This window comes from Halyomorpha halys, unplaced genomic scaffold (assembly GCF_000696795.3).
Source record: "Halyomorpha halys isolate HHAL.00 unplaced genomic scaffold, Hhal_1.1 Scaffold573.1, whole genome shotgun sequence".
NCBI lineage: Eukaryota > Metazoa > Arthropoda > Insecta > Hemiptera > Pentatomidae > Halyomorpha > Halyomorpha halys.
In genome coordinates this window covers 96,281-106,931 of record NW_027105077.1, presented here as the reverse complement: position 1 = coordinate 106,931, position 10,651 = coordinate 96,281, and the positions used below count along the sequence as shown (strand labels likewise).

General features: G+C 31.0%; 1 protein-coding gene across 1 annotated transcript in view; it reads right to left on the bottom strand.

Moving 5' to 3' along the window:
• LOC106684361 (apolipoprotein D) overlaps positions 1-7,814 on the bottom strand; it is a 21,501-nt gene extending 13,687 nt beyond the window's left edge. Inside the window, exon 1 of the mRNA XM_014426402.2 lies at positions 7,731-7,814. The gene's annotated coding sequence lies outside the window, so the exon portion shown is untranslated. The remainder of the gene's footprint in view (positions 1-7,730) is intronic.
• Positions 7,815-10,651: the final 2,837 nt, after the last annotated feature.

The following is a 10,651-nucleotide window of genomic DNA, read 5'->3' as shown; positions in this document are numbered from 1 at the left end:
TTTACTTGTTGTATATATGTGTATACAGTTGTAAATATCAATAAATAAATTATTAAAAAAAAAAAAATTTAACTTTTTGTTCAAGAAAAAAAATTATTAAAAATCTGATGTAAGTAAATTAAGAGAAATTCATCCTTTTTGTAACGCCGTATACTTCAAGACAAGGAAAAATGCCTGATTAACTCTTCTTGCCCGCCATCCATACCGCATACGTCTCTTGGGAAAGTTCGGTTTTGAATAAATATTGTAAACTCATAAAAATGTGAATTAATTTTTAAATTGAAATGAATTATTTTTTTAATAAAAGAAAGATAGTCCGGGTGCGGTCAAAGAAAAACCCAAATTGTGATTAAACTATATATATTGAGCCAACATTTCATCCTAAGTTGCAGGGCTAAAAAAATACGAATACTTAATTGATGTAAACATAAACGAACAAAGTAAATAACAATAATAATAATGAAGGCCTAACGAACCCGAAGGTTCGATGCCGATACCACCAAACGCTCTCTGCATATATCCTTCCAGTGATGATCCTCCATAACCAATTCCTCTAAATCAGTTTTAACGCAATCATTCCATCTACGTTTCGGTCTACCCCTCGGACGTTTACCCGTTGGTTCAGTGTTCATTACCATTTTAGGGATCCGATCGTCACTAAGCCCTACAACCTTACACGCCCATCTTATACGCCGCAATGCTATAACTTGAATTATATTTACCAGGTGTAGGTCCCATTAATTTATCCTTTTTCGGTTCGAATATTTTGCGTAATACTTTATTTTCGAAAACCTTAAGACGCTGTTCATCCCTTAGGGTAAGAGGCCACGTCTCACATCCATAACAAAACAAAAAAAATAAAAATTGAAAGCTATATATACTAAGAATTATAATTTTATTTATGAAAAATAGAAACATACTTTGCAATTATATACTACGTATTATACTAAAGAAATATATAATAAAAAATAATTCAAACAAAAATCTATTTTATACAAATAGAATACATTATGTATATGTTTCGGCCCCGGCAGTCAACGTGTTAATATCACTTCTTTTGATAAATCAAAATTCCGAAAATGCTTCGCCAGACTTCGCCTGAAGTTCGAGGAAAGTAGAGGGGCTAGTGCGAAAATGATCCACTCAATTTAATTGAAATCCATTCGCTACTTTTTTACTGGCACATAAGCAAATGTATTTTCCTCGACATCCCTATATTTCGAAATGCTCTAGTCCCGTTGGAGGAAAGTAGGGACACTGGATAATGTTAGAATTATCCAGTGTCATTTACCATCCACTACTTTCTCTTATGTATACACGTATTTCCTGGATTCGGTTGCATTTTAATAACGGCCAGTCTTTCAAAAAAATAAATAAAAGGAAAATATAAAAATACAGTGCACACCACAGGAGGAAATATAAGGGATTTAAGAACAAAATAAAGGTCAAGAAAAACTATCCTATTATCCCCCTGTATCTTTTATTTTTTTTTATATCTATTTTATATTTTCCTTTATACTAAAATTTATTACTTTATACTTAATGTTTTTATTATATAACTTTACCATCCATCTTTCATCTTTTATATTTTATATTTATATCTTTGATCTGAATTTTGTATTTTTCTGATATCTCAACCTTATATATACATTTATTGTTTTATATTATATAAATTTACGATAAAAGATGGATAGTAAAGTTATTAAAAAAACAACAACATATTTTGGCCCACAATAAATAATTTATACGAGGAGAAGATGGTTGCGAAGTGCGGTCAAAATATAACACAAATATATATGTATATATAGTTGACTGTCAAAATTGATATATATTAGAAGATAGTCAGGGTTGCGGTCAAAAGTTTTACTGTTCTATCTTTACCTTTGAACAGTCCTGATGAAGCCCTGCAAAGTGGGGCGAAACGTCGGAAAATAAATAGTTGTGAACTATTTTTGTTTCTCTTTTGTCCGTAACCCTGACCATCTTCTTATATATAACAGAAATAAGTTGAAGTAACTTATTTAATCGTGCCAACGTTTCGGCCAGAATTTCTAGCCTTCATCAGGGATGAACAAGATAACAACCAATGAATACAGAAAATATAAACAGAATGAAATGAAGTAAATAATGAAATAAGTAAATACTTACTATACCAACTTTTTCAATTGCCTATGTATACATTTTATTTTCCATTTCTTTCATCATTTTAACTTTATTAATTCCATTCTGTACAATTATTTACTTCATGTCATTCTGTTTATATTTTCTATATTCATTGGTTGTTGTCTTATTCTGTTCTTAGCCCTGATGAAGGCTAGAAATTCTGGCACGATTAAATAAGTTTACTTTAACTTATTTGCGTTATATTTTGACCGCACCCCCCAACCGTCTTCTTTGCGTATAAGTGATCCACGGTCAACTATCTCTCATGATAATAAATAATTTAATTACTATTTGAGTTATTTTGACCGTTTCTGGACCATTGTCCTGTTATACCATACACTCGTTCAATTAACAATCTTTCAATATGTCTGAAAATATATTAAAAAAAAATAAAATAATTCAAATAACCTGACTGTATTATGCAAAAGTTAATTGCACCTCAATATATACCATGTCTCTATAATGGCACCAGCCCTTATGGCAAACTATAATTACAATAATAATAAAATAAAAACGACTATAAAAAATAAATAAATCTTTCTTTGTGATCCTTGCCCTACAGGTTTATTTGGTTGATCTGTAGTCTATCAGAATCACAACAGAACCATAACAGACCACCGTAAATTCCTTAATCCTTGAACATCAATTAAGAAGTGTTCGTTACTGGCATACTGTTTGATATTAGAGCTTTTACCAGACTCAATGTTACGGAAATCATAAAAGTGGTATACATATGTCGAAGGTTTGGAGCCACAAGGATTGTTCCGGGATGAAAATGCCTTCAGCGATAGAAAGGCTCCAATGTTTTGACTTTTGTACAGTCACTTCTTCAACGGAAAAACTTTCACCGTACGAGAGGAAAACAATACCCTCCGGAGTAAGGCTACCATCAACAAAACGAGTTTCACATTTCGTCCTTTATGTGTCCGCGTTCCACATTCTCTAGGGCTTCTTTGACGCCGGTACAAGAAGGGGTCAATGTACAACAGTCTCCTCCTGATGACTCGCCGAAAAGCGCACTTGTGGTCCATTCAAGATGAATAGAATAGACGTGGCAAAAGGTTCAATGAAACAGCTTGGATTCCAAACACCGTATGGACCGAACCAAATCATTCGTTTAATATAGATGATATTTTCACAAAAATTAAAATTTTTTTATTTTTTACTATATATATAAGTAATTGACTATATAATTTCAAATATAGAGAAGATGGTCAGGGCTGTGATCAAAAATAGTTAAAAACTATTTATTTTCCGATGTTTCGCCCCACTTTGTAGAGCTTCATAAGGGCTAAAAAGATTAAAAGATGAAATAGTAAGATAATAAAGTACAAAACGGTAAATTAAGGTAGGGTTAATATTGTGTAAAAATAAGTGAAAAAAAAAATTATACAAATAAAAGAAAGGAAGAAATAAGATAGTATTAATATAAAATAAACAATGATAAGAGTAAAATATAATTACGTAAACTATAAGGTTAAAAATGTTGTTACATACTAGACATATAGATATCATGTACATACAGAAATTTAAAGAGGCATTCGACATAATGTTGATGGTTAAAAATGGATCTATAAGTATGATGTATAACTAAACATTTTTAACATTATAGTTTACGTATTTTTTTTTATTCTTATCATTGTTTCATTTATATTAATACTATTTTATTTCTTCCTTTCTTTTATTTGCATATAATTTCTATTTAACTTATTTTTATATGATATTAACCCTACCTTAATTTATCTTTTTATATTTAACTATCTTACTATTTCAATATGTTGTGAGTTATTTTTGTAGCTTTTTAGCCCTGATGAAGCTCTGGAAAGTGGGGAAAAACGTCGGAAAATAAACAGTTTTTAACTATTTTTGTTCTTTTTGACGGCAACCCTGATCACCTTCTTCATATTTTTTTATTTACAAAATAAAATTAATACTTATTTTTGTAAATTTCCTGGGTAGGTTTATTAAGATAAAATTTGAAATAATTGAACACTTTAATTACAACTACCTTAAATGTTAACCTTATGGGATTAATATAACATCTTTCGAACTACACATTGCTGTAATTTTTTCCTTTGCCTATAGTTTTATATAAAGAAAAATCCATCCAGCACGGCTTTTATCATTCATAGTTCAACTATGAATTTGTTATTCAACTTCTTAGGTGCTAAAGGAAATCCAACAAATTTAATATAAATATAGAAAGTATTTACTTTTAGGAATCGCTTGGTTTGATTATCTATTGGGACTTCTGGATGAGGATGTATTCCAAATAAAGGAGAGTGCAAAGTCTTGGGGTCACGGATTTAGTTCAAATTTTGTAGAATGGTGTAAAAAGTTATTCACCCTCCACGGATTCGAACACGGCTCCTAACAACGAGCAACACCGATCCCTTGCTGCTACGCTAAACCCATTACGTGTAATGGTTAGCTACACAACTGAATTTAACGACTGAATTGCATACTCGTTAAATTTAACTTTAATTGAAAATATCTAAAAAGAATATTGAGTAGTGGCCTCTATGACCATACATCTTCATCAACAGGGAAACTGAATCTACTATCCTACAAAATTCGAACTAAATCCGTGACCCCAAGAGTGTAAGTAAGAGTTAATATACCAATTGTTTATATATTGTTTCGAATTTATTTCGTCGTCATATCTCTGTAATATAGATTCCAGGAGTTTTTTTTCTATTTTACATGGTATACCTGTATATACAGGATGGACAAAAATGTATAACATACGGAAATGACGTTAGTATTTCCACTATGATCACGCGATCTAGAAAAAAAAATCAAGAAATCACTAACAGAAATCAGACAGATTAGAATCCTTTTGATCCAGGATTTTGATTAAGTATGACTCTTTCAATCTCCTTAATCACACACCTCCTAAATTTCGTATCTTCAGACACCCTCCTGCTTTCTAAATCGAAATAAAAGAGTTAATTAGAAGAAGAGATCCTGCTAGTAGCCGTTACTGACACTCTGGAATTCTGGAGCACGAATCCACCTTCAAATCCTTCTGAAACTTACCCTGACGTCATTTATAATACTTGATTTTATTTTTTTTTATTTTTCCTGATTTCAATCATCTCACTATATCGCGTCCATAATACTGCACCTTAACATGTACAAAGTCAATTATAGCGTTATGGCAATCTGCATGTAGTAATCTATAAAATGAAATCCCCTTTAACACTGTCTTAACAGTACTGGATGAGAAGCATGAGGCTATGACAGTCTTCTTGTTATACTTTCATTTGTAGAATTTAAAAGTTATTTATTAATAAATCAAATATTTACCAGTCATTAAAAAACTTATTTTTTCGTCAAATTTGTTGATTAGTTTTTTCGTACTTATTAATTTTTTGAGATATATGACTTATCTCTTAAAATTTGGCGCTATGGTTAAATGCCAGGTGGGCCCATATTTAAATTAGATCTAGTATTTAACCTTTCATAATGTTTGTTCTGTATAGTAAATACAAACTGTATAGTATGTACATTCCAGTACAGTATATAGTCTTGTTTATGTTTTTATCCAAATCGCATCACATTTTGCAGAATGGTACCAAACCACATAACTGTACTAAGAAAAAAATATTTAGAGTTAAATGCTATTTTATTTAACATTAATTTTTAAAAAACACAAAGAAATAAACATATCGCTGATTTGCTTAAATTGCGGCACATCTGACAAAACATTTTTTTGATTAAATTTCCAATTGGATATTTTCCAAAAATATCACCGTGGATTGGGGTTACTTTATCTACTGTTGATCTCCAACAGACAGCCCTACAGTTAATATCGCAGCCACAGTCTACAAACTTTGGAATACGTCAAATACTAAACAAATAAACCTTTCTGGCCCTGATGAAGCCCTGCAAAGTGAGGCGAAATGTCAGTTACTAATAAATAGCTTTTCTGTTATTTTTGTCCCTTTCTTGACCATTACCTTGACCATATTTCAACTAACATCATATGCGGCCATCTAATAATCTTGCAATATAAATGAAACATTATTTTTGCCACATGTGCCACTATTAAAGCAAAACAGCGATATTTTGTGAAACTATAAAAAAAAAAAAAAAAAAAAAAAAATAATAATTTTAAGGGAAAAGGGCCCCTCATACATTTTCTAATACTGAGATATAAAATATTTTCAGTGTTCTGCGTTATCCTAGTCACTTAGACGGTAACGTAAGCACAAGGTTGGAATCTTTCTGCTGAACATAAGAGTTATACTTAAGTAACAATAATATAAATAAAATTAACTTATATTTCTTCAAAGTTGAAGACGCATTCCTTTTTGCAGAATTCAGTTCATTTATGATGACTCTAAATTTGCGTCTATCATGCACAATTTTGCTGGTGTCAGAAAAATAAAAATAAAACCTTTACTTTAATTTTTATTACAGTATTCGAGAACTCAACTTTTTAATTATTGATTACAATAAGCATTATTTTAAATTTAATTGCTGCTTAAGCTGTGGTAATTCCAAAATCCGAAAATCAACATTACTTTTTTCAATCAATTTAAATTTTAAAAATAACGCACCTAAGGGCATCTCATTACCATTATATAGTAGGATACCTAAGATAGGTCGAGGTTCGGGGGCATGTGCATAAATGGGGATTTGTCTCAGAATTGGTTTTGCTTGTAAAGCTACCATCCATAAGAATTTTAAATATATAAACATGGATTTACTGACAAATAACTATAATCCTCGACTATCATGAAAATCATTGCGTGCAGGAGATTGGCATTATTCAAGGGGAGTAACGTTTATTTATATTATTTTTTATATTTTATTTATATTATTTTTTATATTTATTTATTTCAATATTTATTTTTATTTATTTATTTCCTATCATGGTTTGTAAATAATTGTTTTATTTTTAAATTCTAATTAAATATTACTAAAGTGAGATACCAGATATATAAGATTTTCATGTATGAATATTATAACTATATTTAAAGTTTTAACATTTTATTTTTAGATAGTATTTTACTTCATATTTCTTAGATAAAAAAAGAATGTATTGGGTTAATAGAAAAAAATGTTAAGATAGACGTAGGAAAATAATTTAAAAAATACATACGAAGGAAAAATGTATTATTGTTGCATAATAACTTATAATATATATCAATTTTAAGTTTAAGAAATAATAGTTTTTCGAAAAAGTGTTCCTCTCTCTACCAAAGATGGTAGTTATAATTATAAAACGAATTTTAGAAAAATCTCTATGTATGAATTGGGTCCGGACATGCATGTACATACATAGGTCTTTCTGACTTCAAGAATCCATACGTGGTGTCTTTGATATAGCTCTTTAATTATATCTAATTTTTTTTTTTTATATGATACAAAACTTTTTTCAGACTTACACCACAGCTCATCTAATGCTATATAATGTACTAGGATGACTCGTACAATTTTTGAAAAACTCTTCAAAAAAATCTGAGTTCTCATGTTTCTCATTAAATCCAACCATACACAAACGAAGGTGTTAATACCCACTTTCTTTCGTAAAACGATAAGACAAATATGAGACTGACCTGCTGGATGGGCCGCCGGGCGCTGACTGGAGGAACACTAACGGTTCTGAAATGGGTCACTGTCTTTCTCCCACTTTCTAAGAGAGTCCTCTTCGCTTTGCACCAGGCAGAGGGTGTGGGATATCTAACGCTGTTCTGTCATCCAGGGGATACGAAGGGAAGGAAAGAGATAGTTCGCCAGGGATGAAGGAGATAGTTTAGGACCACTAAGAATAATCCTTTTCTACTTAAGAGTAGGGACCTCGTTAGAGGGGAGGAAGAAGGAGGATTTCAACTCCCTTGAAAATTTGATATTCCGAAAAATTATAAAATTTGAAAACCTTATTAAAACCCCGAATGGGTGAAATTCGTGTTAGTATTTATTTATTTGCCTTTGTGGAAGGCCCCGCTACAAATGGAGTAAACCATAACTCGATATAGTGGTAAATTTGATAAACATGAGTGAGTATCCACTCATGTTTATCAAATTTACATTCGACAAGATTCATTTCTCGGGGCCACCACGAAGTAAATATTGAATGGCCCAGGTGAGAATCGAACCCACAACCTCCTTAACCAAGCACTGATACTCTGACCCCAAAGTGCTCAGCTATCAGGTCTTTTTCGTAAATTATTTAAAAATTTCCATAAAATTCAAAAAAAAAAAAAAAAAGTAAGCTAAAGTTATAAAAAATAAATGCTAATCTTCCCCTATAAAGATAAAAAATAATCACAAAGAAACAGTTAAAAAATAAATAAATAAAAAAAAAACGATTTACAATATTAAAGTATTCCTAGAAGTTGGGAGAAGTTTCACCTCATAACTTCTAAACTAAACCCTCTAAAGCGGAAACCCCTAATAACGGGACAAATTTATGTTATTTAAATCCCTCTATTAAGGAACCCCTCCAATCATTATATGGATACAAATTTTATTTCGCAGCATGATTTTTCGATCCTCTCTAGCGGACACAACTCATAAAATATTTATCTACTGACTCTCGAGTCCAGAGTTAACGGTCATTAAAGGCTCTTCAGGTCATTTAGTCATAATGTAGCTATCATTCATTGAATGTATACAGTATATAGTGCATGGAGAAAATTAAGCCCCTCCCTAAAGTTTTTAAGATGATTTCAAATGATTCAATTGTAACGTTTCATGGTAAGTATAATCTTTATATGATTATTAAAGAAATTAATGGAAAAGATTTTCGGACATTTTATATTTACATAAGGTACACTTATTCACTCGTTTAATTACGGAATATTAGTTGTGTAAACTGATTTTAATAATACATTTGCTTGTATTCTTAGCTAACATTTTTATATGATTAAAATGGGGTTTCTCTGTTATAAAGTTAAGGTGGGACATCCGAATGGACCATGCTAAATTTTTGATATCTTTCTTGTGTAAATATTGTTTAAATGTAACTAATACTTTGGCTATTAAACGTTAATAAAAAATTTAAGTTCAGTTTAAGTTAGAATTATTTTTTCCAGATATTTCTGAAAATCATTTATCTGAATGGCTTCTTACCTAGTTAAAATTTAATTTTTGTGGGCTATGACATTCGTATTTTTTTATCTTAAGAAAATATATTTTAGGATCTGCGAAAATATTGTAATAAATTATTCAAAGAGATTATTATAATCCTATTATAATATTAGTTAATGATCAGAGATGTTGGTTTTTAAAATGTTTTGGAACATTTTAGGTTTTACTTACTCTCCACAAGTTGTTGCAGAAAGGCCCCTTACGGGGATATCCGTTGGTGTCCTGTCATCCTGCGGGGTCGGAGGAAAGGAGTGCTGTCCTTTGTGAGGGAGACGAAGAGTTTTTTTTTGGGTACCTCTAAGTAATTTACTTTTAAGAAATTACAAAAGACTGATCTACATGACTGTTATAATGCCTATCTGGAAATACGAAGTTGAGCTATGGGGCTCCACTAAACCATCGAATTTCTCCCGAATCCAATCCTTATAGTCCAAAATCCTACAAAAATAATGGTCTTAACTTTGTCACAAACCAAATCATCAATCAGAACCTCAATGTCCCATATGTTGCCGATTTGGCCAGAACCAGATACCAATCCTCCCATGATAAACTTCCCAACCACCCAAACCAAGTCGTTTCTAACCTGGCTTCTCCTTCTTCGCGTATGAAAAGAAGATGGCCTCGAGATCTTCTCTTTTAGAAATGTTTTTGTAGTTCTATCAATGAGTAGATTCTCCACATGTTAGTATCATGTCATAATATCACTAACAGCAAATTCATTTGACGTGTATACAGTTGTAAATAACAATAAATAAATTATTTTAAAAAAAAAACTTTTAAGAACAAAGACTTATACTACTAAAAAAAAAATATACCCTTTTAGCATTCTATGAAACCAGTAGTAATACAGGGTGAAAACAGTGTCTATTTAGGAAACGTTAGAAGTTATTTTAAAATGATCGATATAATCACAGACGCAGTATACGTTGTTATAAAGTACTGGAACCATAGAATGGTCCTTCCATACCTCTCAGTTATGCAGAAGGTCCTGGTATATATATTTTTTTTTAAATAATATTTATGTTAATATTAAAATAAAAATTTAACTCTCTTGGGTCACAAAATATATTCAGCTGATGTTTTTTTTAGTATATTTATTGAAATTTACAACTTTATATTATATAATACATTCAGTAAATTTGATCTTAGTTGAAATGGAATGTTACAGGCGTGTAGAGAAACTACCCATTGGTAGCACTCTAATGGCATTTTACATAAGCAGGTCTCATGGCCATCGTCTTTTCGGGCGCCTCGTTGGATTTTCAGGAATGGAAAAGGATGCAAAGTTAGGAACTAAGGGGTTTGAGTGGTTTGGGAATTTATAATGAAAGGAGTGATATCTGGTTCGGGCTAGATCGGTTACATAGGGAACATTAAGGTCTTTATG